We start from the raw sequence: 14339 nt of genomic DNA, 5'->3' as shown, positions 1-14339 counted from the left end.
CAGTGGGAAACCAGTGGACTATTTTAAGCATGAGCACAATACAATCTAATTTGCTTCTGTGTTTTGAAAAGGTTAATCTCCTGGAGCAGAGAAAAGAGGCAGCCAAGGAAGAATTGCTGAACCAGTTAGGAGACTACTGCAGCCATCCCAGCAAGAGATGATAATGTGGACTCGGGGGATGGCAGAGCAGACACAGAAAAGTGGACAGGTTTCAGAGGTATTTTTTTCCTATATTTTCCATTTCGGCACCAGCCACTGGGTTTTCCCTTAGAAACAGAGCCAACTTGACAGAGATGCTTCAAATTTCGTCCCCATTCCAAATAATCCCATCTGTCCCCTTGAAGTGAGCATTAGCATGAAGAAATTGTTAAATTACATCAAGCTGATTTCCTTCCCTCGTCACAGCCTCTGCTGGTAATAGCTACCAGCCACAGCTAACCTTCCATGTGCCAGAGACTGTTCTAAGCACTTTACACTCACTTAATCTTAATGGTAACCCTGTGAGGTGTTCTGTTGTTGTTATTATTCCCAAGAGATGAAGGATCAGGACATAGAAGTTTATTATGAATAGGTGCAGAGATAACCAATAGAGGAAGAAAAAATAACCACAAGGAAAGAACAGGAGAGAAAACTGAGGCAAGGAGCTAGTAAAGAGTAGTAAAGTTACCATAGAGGTTAACACGGAAGTGCTAAGAAGTTTAATTCAGGTAATATTTGTAAAGTACTTATAAAAGTGCCTAACACATATTTAATAGTCACCTCTTAAATGTGTGTGAATAGTAAACAATGGAATTAGAATTGGAATCTGGGTAGTCTGGCTCCAGAGGGTGTACAGTTAACCACTGCATTCTCTGGCCTCTCAAAGTTTAGACCCAACAACCCTGTAATTCTACTAAAAGAAGACCGAGTGCCTCCCTTCTGTGCAAAGCCACCACCAGAAGTGGGACTGACATAGTTTTTCAGCCCTTAAACTGAGTATATATTGATTACAAAAGTTTGAATGGCAGATTCAACAAAAATTTGTCAAGTATCCAATACGTATCAAATGTTTCTACCCTTAAGAAGCCTTCAGTCTAAAGTAAGCCCTTCTCAGTCTGAGATTTCAAGAATAATTTCTTAAGGTACCCAATATGTGTAATGCATTAATTTCTCTCCTGTGCATCTAGAGTGGTACTGCTTCTGTACTATCTGAGAACATTGAGAAAATAACACAAATAATTTTATATGCCCTGTGGTTTATGTGAGGAACCCCATGTACAATTTCAAAACAGTATGACTAGCATTATGATAGAAGTATACAAAAAACAATAGGGGCAGTGTGAGTATAGTTTAAGAGTAAGAGCTCTCAGGCCCCTGGGTGGCTCAGTCAGTTAAACGGCTGCCTTAGGCTCAGGTCATGATCCAAGGGTCCTGGGATCAAACCCCACATCGGGCTCCGTGCTCAGTGGGGAGCCGGCTTCTTCCCCTCCCTCTGCCTGCCACTCCCCCTGCTTGTGCTCTCTCTCTCTCAAATGGATGAATAAAATCCTTAAAAAAAAAAAAAAAAGAGCTCTGAAGTCAGACAGACTTGAGTTTGAATATATGCTCACTTATAGGAAGTGACCTCAGGAAGAATATTTCACTTCTTCAAGTCTCTTGAAGTTGTGAAGATTTAAATAGTGCATGTGAGTCATTTAGTGCAGTCCTGACACATAGTAGATTTCATAATGGGGGTTGTTTTTATTGGATCTACTTCGTAGGCCCTAGAATGCAAGCTCCTGAGTATGTGTCTTGGCCACTAGAGCCATGACACCTGAAACAGTGCCTTGCATGAAACACGCACTCGATAAATATTTTTCAATTTCATAAACGTCATCTACCAGGGAAGATTTCTTAAAATGCCACGTGGGCTAAAATGAATGAATGGGATTTGCAGGGAACTGCCGAGGGAGGCAGTTTCAGGCAATGAAAACATATGAGGCAATGAGAACAAAGACAAGAACACGCCAAAGTTTCCAAAACTATGCACTACTGTGAGTATGTAAGTTCATTGTGACTGTGAGTGTCACTAATGTGGATGACAACAGGAAATGAAAAAAGTAGGCTGGGCCTAGATCCTAAAGGGCCCTGTATGACATGCTAAAGAGAGTGGGAATTATATTCTCTGAGCCATAGGAGGTTGTAGAGACGTGGAGGGAAAAGTGGAGGAAGAGAAGCAATGGGGAGAACTGGGTCTATAACATCTCAATCTTACAATGTGGCAGCCAAGAGATGAAGGATCAGGACATAGAAGTTTATTATGAATAGGTGCAGAGATAACCAATAGAGGAAGAAAAAATAACCATAAGACTCTGGCTAAATGCTTGTCATTGTAGGAAGTAAATAGATGATATCCATAATTGATATGGGAAGAAATAAGATTAGGAGCATGTTATTCAAAGATATGTATGGTAATTGCCAAAAGAACTAAAAACAAATTGTAAGAGTGGTTGCCTCTGGGGAGCAGGACTGGAGGTGTGGAATAGGGGAGGGTATAAGCTCTTCTTAAATTTGTAGTAAACATTTTTTAAAGGATTGCATCAGAGGAAAGATATCATTCTTTTATTAAGCACTTACTGTATGTCAAGCCGTAAAGACCCCATCACCTCCTTAGTGAATGAGGCTCCCTACTCCCGAGCCTGCAGAGATTGTACCATCGGCTACCTTTCTAGAACACACTAGACTAGTACTTGTCTGAAAGCTCCTGTGCTTTCTGTTCCATCTGTTCTTTCCAAATGTCTTGGCATTACTAACTCCTTATTATTCAGTGTTCATTCAAACACCTTCCCCAATGAGGCTATCTTGCCCACCCTACCTGAACTTGCTCCCTTCACCCCCAACCAGTTACTTTCTATCACATTGGCCTATTTTACCTTCTTCATAGCACTTACAACAACTGAAATCACCTTATTTATTTGTTTATGCTATATCTTCCCCACCACAATGTAAGCTTACAAGACTGGGATCTCATCCATCTTGTTTACCACTATATCCTTAGTACCCACAACAGTGCCTGGTAAACAGTAGATGCTCAATAAATATTTGTTCAGTGAATGAAGTCTTGCAGGCATTCTATGGACCTCTAACATTCTATAATGTCCTTGAAGACTATGATAGTATAGCATTTATTTTTAATTTTTTTTTCTTGTGTCCCTAGTACTCAGGCACAGGGCCTCGTTCAAAATATGAGCTATTGTAAGTTTTCATTAGGTATTCAATAAAAGTTTATTATTTGGATGTATAAATGAATTAATGCTGTGTACTTTCTTATATGCCATCTCATTAGCCTTAACACCCTAGTATTTCCTAATAAAAATATATACACATTTAACCAGGAATGGGTTTCCCACTGTCTAGACCCTTCCAAGTGCCAAAGCTGGGGCTTCTGCTTCTAGTCCATCTTCAGGGTCCTCTGGTGGTGAAGGAACTCATACTGTTTTGAAATGTGTGTCCTGTTGACACGGGTGAAATCCACAGAGAGCAGGTCAAGTGGGAGCCTAGCAAAGTTTTAGGGCACAGGTGGACATCCTTCACCTGGATAGTGCAAGAAGCCAAGTGCAGGTGCTCTAAGGGCCTCACCAGTGATGACAACAGCACTTATGGCTCCTCTGCAGAGTGGCACACTCATCCAAATGTTGGGGGTGGTCTGCAGTCACTGGCCAGCAGCCATCTCTTCACATGGGCTCTCTCTTCCACTCTGCCCTTTTTTGGAAGTCAGTCAAGGGGATATTAACTGTTTCTTTCTCTTTGTATCCTTAATCTAACAATCTTAGTTCTCCACCAGTCGACACAGGAAGACCTAACCACGTGGAAGTGTGGGGCAAGAAAGAGAAGCTCAGCACTAACATTTCAAGACCTTTTGTCACTGCTCACAACATAGCAAATAAGAAAAACTACAACATTCCATTACCAAAATGGAACTACTTAAAACCAAAATGGCACAATTTATAGATCATATCTCGCACTGTTTTGAAAATAGCACAGGGCAGTGCTAGTGGACCTCACATACATATTCAACAACAATTATAGACTTCCTGCTACATTTATCCATTCCAAAGAGTTTTATTTCTGATGACCTATTTTAAGATTCTAGCTTCCTCAGAAGGAGGAAGTAGGATCATGCCAAGATGATCTTTTTATTGTAGAAAATATTACGCTTTTCAGATTTCAATTACTAGGGAAAATAATGATGTCATGAATAGTATGACCATTTTTGGTTAAAGAAAGCCATTGAATTACTGTGATTAATTGATAAATAATGAGACCAATTTCAATAAATCCCTCAAAAAATACAGTCTTTGCTGTATGCCAACAGGGCCTTAGTGATTGGGAGGAAGGAAGGAGAGGAAGGGAAGAAGGAAAATGAGAAAGAAGGAAAAAGAAAAGAAATGCATTGTTTTCAGTTATCTAAAGGAATATTTTTGAGTCTTTGGTCACAGAGATATAGAATATTAGGGACATATAAGGGACCCAACAAATGATCTGGTTCAACTTTTTCATTTTATAAGGGGGAATAAAACAAGGTTCTGAAAAATTAAGTGACATGCCCAAGCATTCATCCTTAGTGAATGGCAAAGTCAGAATAGGAATACACAGCACATAACCAATTTCTTAAAAAATAGATACACAAGAAAAAATACCAAGTTATAAATAATTAGTATAGTACGATCTCATATTAGCAATTTTGAGGCTGGCACACATTTTTAAAAAATACATGAACAAGCTCCTCTTTAACAATCAGAAAATTGGCATTGTTTCTTTTTACTTCCCGAACTGCTTTCATCCCAATTCCCCCAGAATTTTACCCTAATATAAATTTTTTACCCTAATGAAGTGTCTGTGTTAAAAAGGCTTTTATTAATCACCTTATCATGTCTCTCAAACAAAAATCCTTACATGGATTTTATTTTTTTATTCCCTCTAAGTTAAAAGCACAGTTCTGTAGTTATCATGACAATTATTATTATTATACCAGTAGTTAAAACTATAAATATATTAAATATTTTTGATAATTACTAACATTTAAGTAGAAGTTTTCAGAGATGTACCTCTTGCTGAGATTGATGGGGATTTATTTTTCCATTAGTTCATGTGCTCATGGAAGAATATTATATCTAATATGGGACAGATTATCACTTCTAGTGCTGTTTTTCGTTTTTATATATGTAAGCATAAATTTGCCTTATACACAAAAATAGTGTAGGAATAGAAAGACTTTATGACAACATCACACAATTCTTTAAACATCTTTCAAATTAGATGCGAAAAACGAGTGATTTATTATCTGAAATTATTTTTAAAGACTTATCACCTAACAGTTCAATTAGGTCCTCTTTTAGTTTTGTTGAAAGCTATAAACTAGAAAGAGTTTTATTACACAGACATCAGAGTCTCGATCTCTTAAACTATACCAAAAAGGCTTTATCAAAAATTAGCAAGTAACTATTAATTATACCTTTTACTCTTTTACCCAGTGGCACTTCATTTAAACCAATATACTCAGTAAAAATTGGAAAATTGTTTTCAATATCTGTGCAAATGCAGTATTTTTTATAAAATTTCTTTCATTGTGTGTTTGAAATATATTTATGTCAAAATCTTATAGGTTTCATTTATTGAATGTATGGAAAAATGTCATATAACCTAAATGACAAAGCCAGCCCTCCCTGTCAGACTTATCAGTTTTTAAGACACAGTATATGACTTATTTTCTGTCAGAAAAAGTCTGATTTTATTTTTTAGTTTAAGTATATGTGTTAGTGTCTGTTTTAAGGAATAATATCAAAAACACTGAGAAGTAAGTTATAGAATCTGTGTTGTACAATGTATTTCCCAAAGCAGTCAAGATTAAAATGATACAGGAGTGCCTGGGTGGCTCAGTTGGTTGAGTGGCTGACTCTTGATTTCAGTTCAGGTCATGATCTCAGAGTTGTGGGATTGAGCCCCAAGTCCGGCTCCGTGCTCAGCAGGGAGTCTGCTTGAGGATTCTTTCTCTCTCTCTCTCCCTCTGCCCCTCCCCCTGCTCATGCTCGTTCTTTCTCTCTGTCTCTCTAAAATAAATAAATAAATCTTTTTTAAAAAGATTAAAATGATACAGATCTAATATAATTAATTTTACATTAGTTAATTAAAACAAAGTAATACATTTTTTATTACTTAATTTGCAGTAATGCAATGTAGTATCCAGCTAAAACTAGAAGTTATTGATGAAGGAAGACCTATGAGAGTAGGTATTATATTCTTTAAGAAATGTACATATGCATAATTTGAATTCTGATATTAAATTTTTTAACATAATTGAGAGCATGCTTAAAAAATCAGAGATAAAGTCATTAATTGCATTAGACATCACAACCAAACTTTTCTTATGGTTTAATAAAAGATAAAGGTATATACTAATTAGAGTAATTAAAACAACTCCACACTGTTTGTTTCTCATTCATTTCATATATAGCCCCTTGTGAGTAGAGTGACTACCCTGGGCAATTGCTTTCAAAATACTGGCTTGGTTCCTTTCAGTTGGTGATCTGCAGTACTGACCTACACAGACCTAGCAGAAGGGAAAGAGAGAACTTGAATAAGGGTGCCAGAAGGATTTCTAACTAGGCCTGGAAGTGATGTACATTATTGCTGCTCATATTCCTTTGGAAGGAACCCAATCTAACTGCAGGGGAGAATGGGAAATATGGTTTTCCTACACACTCAGGAAGAGGAAACCAGTTGATGAGCATATAACCAGTCTCTGTCACATAGCTAATAACTAATTGGTCCAGCAGCTAGCAAATTCATGTGTTGTTATTGGGAGATAATACAAATTAAATAATTCAGAAGAGTAAATAAAGTGGGAATTGACTATAATCAGAATAAATATCCCATGATCTGATTTGATAAAATAGGTTTAACTACTACTTTATTGGATGATATATAACTAATCTGTGAGAAATCTTGTAAAAATTTTATCTGTGAGTGTTAACCAATGTCTCTTTTAAAAGTTGATATTTCTAAAAAACATTTCAGTTACACACTTAGAAATAATCAGCATTGCTACCACTACCGTTCAGGCTATTTGGAGGTGCTTTTCTTTCCAGCTTAAGACAAGTGCCAAGATGAGTATTTTTTAGATAGCTGAAAAGAATTGCTTACATTTAAAAAAGGTTTTTTTTTTTTTTTAAAGATTTTATTTATTTATTTGACAGAGAGAGACACAGCAAGAGAGGGAACACAAGCAGCGGGAGTGGGAGAGGGAGAAGCAGGCTTCCCACTGAGCAGGGAGCCCGATGTGGGGCTCGATCCCAGGACCCTGGGATCATGACCTGAGCCGAAGGCACTTAATGACTGAGCCACCCAGGCGCCCCTGGCTTTTTTTTTTTTTTTTTTGTAAGCTCTTTTCTTTGCTATCAGAGAACTCACTCTCAAGAGCATCGCATTCTTTGATAGTAGTCCAAAAAAAGCCAGAGACAGTCAGCCCACTGCTCATTCTAATTTAATTCAGAGTATCCCAACACTGGCCAAAATACTCTGGTTCCAAAGCAACACCTGGCTCTTAATAGAAATGTGTATAAGAAAGACAAGCATCAGGCAGGTTTCTATGTGCTTTAATTGTTCAAGGAGACTTCCCCAAAACCAGCAATTTGAATTGTTCTTTTGTTGGGCAACCAGGAGATTTTTTACTCCTTGGAAAAACGCACTGTAAAGTAGGTTAGACTGTTGTGAAGGGAGAGGTGAGAATGCAGAATGTTTGCTCAGGAAAAAGGAAAGAGTATGTTGAAGTAAGAGGAAAAAATAGGTAGGGCGTTAGAGTTAGAAGTTTGTGACACTAGGCAAGGTCAACAGACTTTTCTGAATCTGATGCTTCTTAAATACCAGCTTTTCTGTGTGCCAGCCTGGCACGTAGAAGATACCCAGTAAGTGGTAGTTATTAGTACAATCGAACAGGAGAGACCAGTGTTGAAAAGTAATATGAGAGCCCTCTTGCCCCACCTAACAAATATGATCTCTTCCTCTCCTAAGGGAGAGAATCCTCATTAGATTTTATACACATCTCATATTTACTTCTAGATTTTAAACTCTTCTGCGATTACAGGACCTGTGCTTTACTCATTTTATAAACCCCTCAGCCCTAAAGACTGTTCTTGCACCTAATGGGAAAAGGGAAAAGGACTTGGGACTGAATCAACAGTCTTGGGTCTTCTACAATACAGGCACTCCCCGCCTACCTACCCCCGACACACACACTTTTTGAAAGTTCACATTTTTTTTTTTAAGATTTCATTTATTTATTTATTTGAGAGAAAGAGAGAAAGTACACACGAGCAGGGGGAGGGGCGTAGGGAGACGGAGACGCAGACTCCCCGCTGAGCAGGGAGCCCCGTGCGGAGGCTGGGGGCGGCTCCATCTCAGGACTCTGGGATCATGACCTGAGCTGAAGGCTGACGCTTAACCCACTGAGCCACCCAGGCGCCCCTGAAAGTTCACATTTTGCCGCTTCCCTTTTACAAAAGATCTATATTAGCACCTGTTTTTGCTAAACAAAAGAAATCCAAAGAGGATTTTTGCTGTCCTGAGAAAAAGCGAAAACAGCATTCAGCATTTGTTTCAGAGCTAGTCGTTACAGGGGCAGCACGGGCCCCAGCGATGACAGTGGTGCCACCAAGTTCCTTCTCCAGGAACTACACTCCGCACCTCAGGATCCAGCCGCCATACCTTTGAACTGTCTTGTCCATGAGCATTTGTGCTTCATCTAGATTTATTTTGTGCATTTGTTAGCTGTATCCTAAGGTATCAGAAAAGCCTAGGAGAGGTTATTTTTGGGGTCTGGGCACCCTCAAAAAATTTTCCATATGAATTAATGGTAATTGTATCTATGCTTTATGCCATTTGGCTTAGGAAAGTTTTCATAGGAACGCTCTACTTTCAGATAGCAGGGAAAACCAGTAGTTCATATTAGATGTTTGATGAAGAAGAGCTAAACAAATATGGGGGTGATGAGAATGAGTAAGAAAAACTGGCTCTCCAAAAAGAACTCATAAAATAACACATGAAATAGGGCCCAAAGCACAGAAGTCATTCAAAATTCTCATGAATTCTAAGTTGAAGGAAATTTATTAGTAGAGTATCTAAAATATGTTTTAATTCTGAACTTGATTAACAATAATTCTGATTCCCACTTGGGATATATAATTTGTGGAACAGTTTAAAAAACAAACCAAAAACCTTTCAAATGAGTGGATATTTAAGGGAAATTTGTGGGAGTGTTTGGGACATAATCAGAAATGAGTAGTTTTCTTTCAGTTTTCCTGATTGCTCATTGTGGAGCAATAAGTAACTAGGCAGATAAGTACCAAACAGATAATTTGGTACAAAAAGAAACATCTATATTCAATGACTAAATTTAGCATCTCTAACCACTTCTTGCCAAGACATCTTCACATTATCCAGCATGGGGGTCAGCTACTGATAATGCCAGTCAAACAGCCAAGAATATCAGGTTCCTTTGCTAAAAATATTTCAACTCAAATCATCTTGGCAGACAATGATACCAAAATAAAAAGTCTTTGTTCAGTAAAGTGACCAAATTTTAGGAGACTGAATAGAGGCAGAAACATAATAGCTGCGTTACCTTGGGCAAGTTACTAATTGAGCCTCAGTCTTTCAGCATAAATAGGATATTTTTTAATACAAGTCCATAATCTCTACTCCGCAATTCCAAAACAGGATAAAGCAAAAACTCTCTGAAACCTGCAACTATGTTTGTTAAGTCTGGCACCAGGACGATCTGGCAGCAAAGCCCACTGTGGACAAACATGAAGCTTCAATTATGTCTCAGCACTCCTGTTCGTCACACACCCTCTGCTGTTTGCTGACACTTTGTGACTTGGGGATTAACTTTACTGTGAAAATGCCCAAAAGAGTTAAAGACATGCCTATGGGTAATAGTGAGAAGAAGAAAAGGGAGCATCAGTCTTTATGCATAGCTCAGAAAGTGGAGTTATTACAGAAGATTGATGGCAGCGTATCTGTGAGACATCTTACTGAAGAATATGCTGTGGAAACGACCACCATCTGTGACTTCAAGAGACAGAAAGATGAGCTGTTGAAATTGTGTAGTGACAGTCATAACCAAGAACTGATGAAAAATAGAAAAACATTGCATAAGGCCAAAAACAAAGATCTTGACCATGTGTTGATTGAACGGATTCGACAACAAAGAAGTAAAGATATGCCACTGACTGGTTTGTTGGTCATGAAACAAGCTAGAATATGCCATGAAGAACTGAGGATTGAAAGTGTGAATATTCAGAAGGCTGGCTGCAGAAATTTAAGAAGTGTCATGGTATCACGTATCTTAAAATATGTGAAAAAGCTCCTACTGATTATAAAACCATTGATGAATTTGCTAAGATAATATCTGATTAAAACCTTAGCCCTGAACAAATTGACAATGCTGATAAAATAGCTCTGTCCTGGTGCTATTTTCCTAGAAAACCTTAACAATGGCTGAAAAAGGGCACCAACAGATTTCAAGGATGCCAACCAAGCAAAGGTTGACTATTGGGTGTGCTAATGCTGCAGGCGCACACAAGATGAAATCAGCAGCGACTGGGAAAAACCTATATCCAAGGTATTTAAAAGTTGTGTGCAGGGACACCTGGGTGGCTTTGTCAGTTAAGCATCTGCCTTCGGCTCAGGACATGATCCCAGAGTCCTGGGATCGAGCCCCGCATTGGGCTCCCTGCCCAGCGGGGAGCCTGCTTCTCCCTCTCCCTCTGCTGCTCCCCCTGCTTGTCTCTCTCTCTGTCAAATGAATAAATAAAATCTTAAAAAAAAAAACAAAATAAGTCATTATTGCCAAACGTTTATCCGCCGAAAGTCAGTTGGAAGAAGTTGGAATTTCCAACTTGGAAGTTCCAGTAAGTTGGAAGAAGCTGACACTGAAGGAACGCTGAACACTGATAATGATGCACCCATCGTGCGTTCTTTCAGTGATGGGGAAATTGCTGAGATGGTGTTAAATACAGAGAAGTATGAAGATAGTAGGGATAATGATAATGATTACATGAGCGCCGGCGAAAAAAATCTCCATAGAGCATATGGTGAAAATGTGTGACCGATTAATTGCTAGCCTTGAACAATGTGCATCTGTCAGTGAGCAAGAGATCATGGCAGTTTATTCAATTAGAGAGAAACTGCTTAGACCAAAGCCTACGTTAAGGAGACCAGTGACACTGGGGAAAGTCTGTAGAAAGGCCCCTTGTGGTAATGCCTCTTTGTCGCTTGAGAATCCCATTTGTGGCTCATCCTCAGATGTCCAGCCCCAGCCTGGTTTCACAGACAATACTAACCCCTTCTTTAAGATTCTCAAACAACCAGAAGTGATGAATATTTCTTGCCTGTATTATAGGTTAGTTTTCATCAATATAAATTTAAAGTTTTACTAAAAAATATTTATCATAAGCAACAAAAGAAATAAGAAGCTTAAGTACTTATGGTCTATATTTATCCTGCTATTCCATTTACCAATAACTTTATTTACCAACAAATTTCATTTGCCAATAAATTTATTTATGTAAATAAATTATAACATTATTTATGGACTTTATTCCACTTGTGCGAATTTTCATACATTTCTCTGTAGAAATACTGTGTTCCATAACCATTTGGTATGTTACAAAGTTAGTAGTATATGCACCATATTCCAAATTTCTTTTTAAATTCCAAAAAATTTCCATTTCCAAAACACATCTGGTCCCAGGATTTTGGATAAGAGAATGTGGGCTGTAATTCCTACCTTAGAGATTTGTTGTGAAGACCCAATAAGATAATTAATATAAAATGCCTGGCATGGAGTAAATGTTCATTAAACAGAGTAATTGCTGTTATTACTATTCCATCCCCCTACTCTTAAAAGGAAAATGTAGGACAAGGTCTTTTTGAAGTTAATAAGTTGACCTTGCATGGGTAATAATAAGCATTCTTCAAATTTTATCACCCTAAGAGATCCTTTGGCAATATGCCACTGATATGGACCAGAGTGTCTCGTAAATCTTCATCCAAGAGATCGAAGCATTTCCCAAATTGGAGGATAGAAAACCGGTCTGCTACAAGCTACACTGTGGTTTATAAAATACATATACCTCCAGTTAGCCTTTATTTTATTCGACAAAGAAACATAATTGCTTATCTGCCTGCTAACCATTTCCTCAGCTCCCTCTGCCATAAACACCCCATAAACAATGATTTAATCTTCCTTGTGAGCAAGGATTTATTCTTAATCCTCTGTGTATACCCTCAGCTGCTGTTGTAAAACCTTGAACATAACTGAATAAATAAAACTGGCATTTTGTTTTACAAGTAAAGTTTGCTTTATGAATTTGTGGTGTCTATAAGATTTATTGCTTTCATTATAAAAGGCATATAATAACTACGTAGAATATATGGAAAATATTACTTATACTTTATAAAAAGAAAATAAACTCACCTCCAATCTTACAACCAGTGATAATCACTCTTAATGTTTGTGTCCTTTCAAAGCTATCTATTGTCCTAAACTGTGAACCTTGTGAGAGTAGGAACCGTGTGCATTCATTCCTGTGCTCCACTCTGTGCTCCGCACCTCCCAGCAGCAGGTATATAACAGATTTAAAGAAAACACATACATATTCAAGGACCACGCTATATCCATAGAGGGGGCGGGGGGGGGGGCGGTCGTGAAGCGGTTTGGCCATGTTATTTTTAATTAACACTATATTGGGAGCATTTTCCCATATCTGTCCTATTTGATCTCACCAAATCTGATTTCCTACTCATTCAGCTTATCCTCTTTACTTCTAGGACTTGCTACTCCCTGGCCCTGGGTCATGTTATCCTGCAGCCCGTCTGACCAGCCTTCCTTTCCGTCCTGTCTTCACAGCTCCTCCATCACGACTGCCTCTCTTATTTCCCATTAGCTCGTGGCCCAGCTCTCTCCTAGCTGCTCTTGCCATCGTGTGAACCCATATATAACCTGACTGGCGATTGGTTCCCGTTCTCCACTGAGCATGGCTGTTGGATGGGGGTGAGCTAAAGTTGTGCGGGAGAGGCCCGAAATGGAGAGAGAGTCTCAGCGGGGAGGCAAACAGCAGCAACTCCATCCTTGAGTAGCGAGAAGGATGGGCTCTCTGTCCTCAGTATTATCTAATCTTATAGGATTAGTCACCAAAACAGGTGTGAACTGAGAAATGCCTGGAGTCACTGTTCTGCCCTGGAAATCTCAGCCAGGCACACGATTAATTGATATAGAAGCCACCAGAAGACAATAAACTGTATTGTGAGCCAGACTCTAGGAACTAGGCTTATGTAATTAAATTTGTGGACCCTATTCCTGTATCAGGCTTTTTCTGTCATTTTTACAAAAGTCTAATGAAAGACAGAATTCTCCTTCCTCTCCCAAATAATATGCTTTATATTAGCTGTTAATTTATCTAGGGATAGTAAGAAAAAAATATCATCTATCTTTAGCTTTCTAAAATGTTACCCTCAAGTGGCTAGGTGTGATCTGAGGTTTTTTTGTGTTTCTGTTCATTCTAAGCAGCATTCATGGGCCCTTTCATTGGGAGTTTCATGTCTTTCATTGACAATGAGATATTTCATCCTTCTATTTTTCTGTAGTGTTTCCTCTCCTCCATTCCTTCTATTCTCTCCTTCTGGAATTCCTCTTTGATTTTCTTCAAATGTTTGGTGATTCTTGGTTGTGTCATGTTTGCATTTTCAATTGCCTGTTAGCCTGCCTACATGTCTGCGTACTTACCTGTTTATTGTTCTCTGCTTCCTACGGTTCTTGGGGAGAGGTAGGACATGCTACCAGACTGGGTAGACCATTAGCAATTTCTCTGGGCCTGGGAACTCCCATTTTCTTTTGGGATACACATGCCTCTTGGGTACTACCCTGCTGGTAATGCCCAAGTGGTCCTTTTCACAGGAATTGTCTTTTCTGTTTGCTGCATTGCACAGGTGGAAGGAGGAACTTGATTGTTCCTTCCGCTGTAATGTTACTCAGATCACACTAAATGTTGGATTGGGACTGTCTCCTGCTCCCCATATCCACTCTCCCCAAGCTTGGAGCAATATTGAAGCCTCTCTCACAATTTATAGGTGTCCTCTTCATTAAGGTTGGTCAGTGGTTCCCTCCTTCCGTGTCATCCCAATTCTACTTTCTGTCTTTCAGCAGTTCCCCCAGAATTTTTGGGTTCATTTAGAGTAATTCATCTTGTAAGTCAGCATCATCTTCAGATATTATATATATTGATGTATATACTTTATATATAATATATATATATTGACAT

General features: G+C 38.6%; 1 protein-coding gene across 2 annotated transcripts in view; it reads left to right on the top strand.

Annotated features, from left to right (window-relative positions):
- Positions 1 to 14339, top strand: part of PANK1 (pantothenate kinase 1) — a 108246-nt gene that overhangs the window by 5807 nt on the left and 88100 nt on the right. For both annotated transcript variants that reach the window (XM_032432310.1, XM_032432309.1), the window contains exon 2: positions 72 to 217. The gene's annotated coding sequence lies outside the window, so the exon portion shown is untranslated. The remainder of the gene's footprint in view (positions 1 to 71; positions 218 to 14339) is intronic.

This window comes from Phoca vitulina, unplaced genomic scaffold (genome assembly GCF_004348235.1).
Source record: "Phoca vitulina isolate PV1807 unplaced genomic scaffold, GSC_HSeal_1.0 scaffold48, whole genome shotgun sequence".
Taxonomy (NCBI): domain Eukaryota; kingdom Metazoa; phylum Chordata; class Mammalia; order Carnivora; family Phocidae; genus Phoca; species Phoca vitulina.
This window is presented reverse-complemented; position numbering and strand designations above follow the sequence as displayed.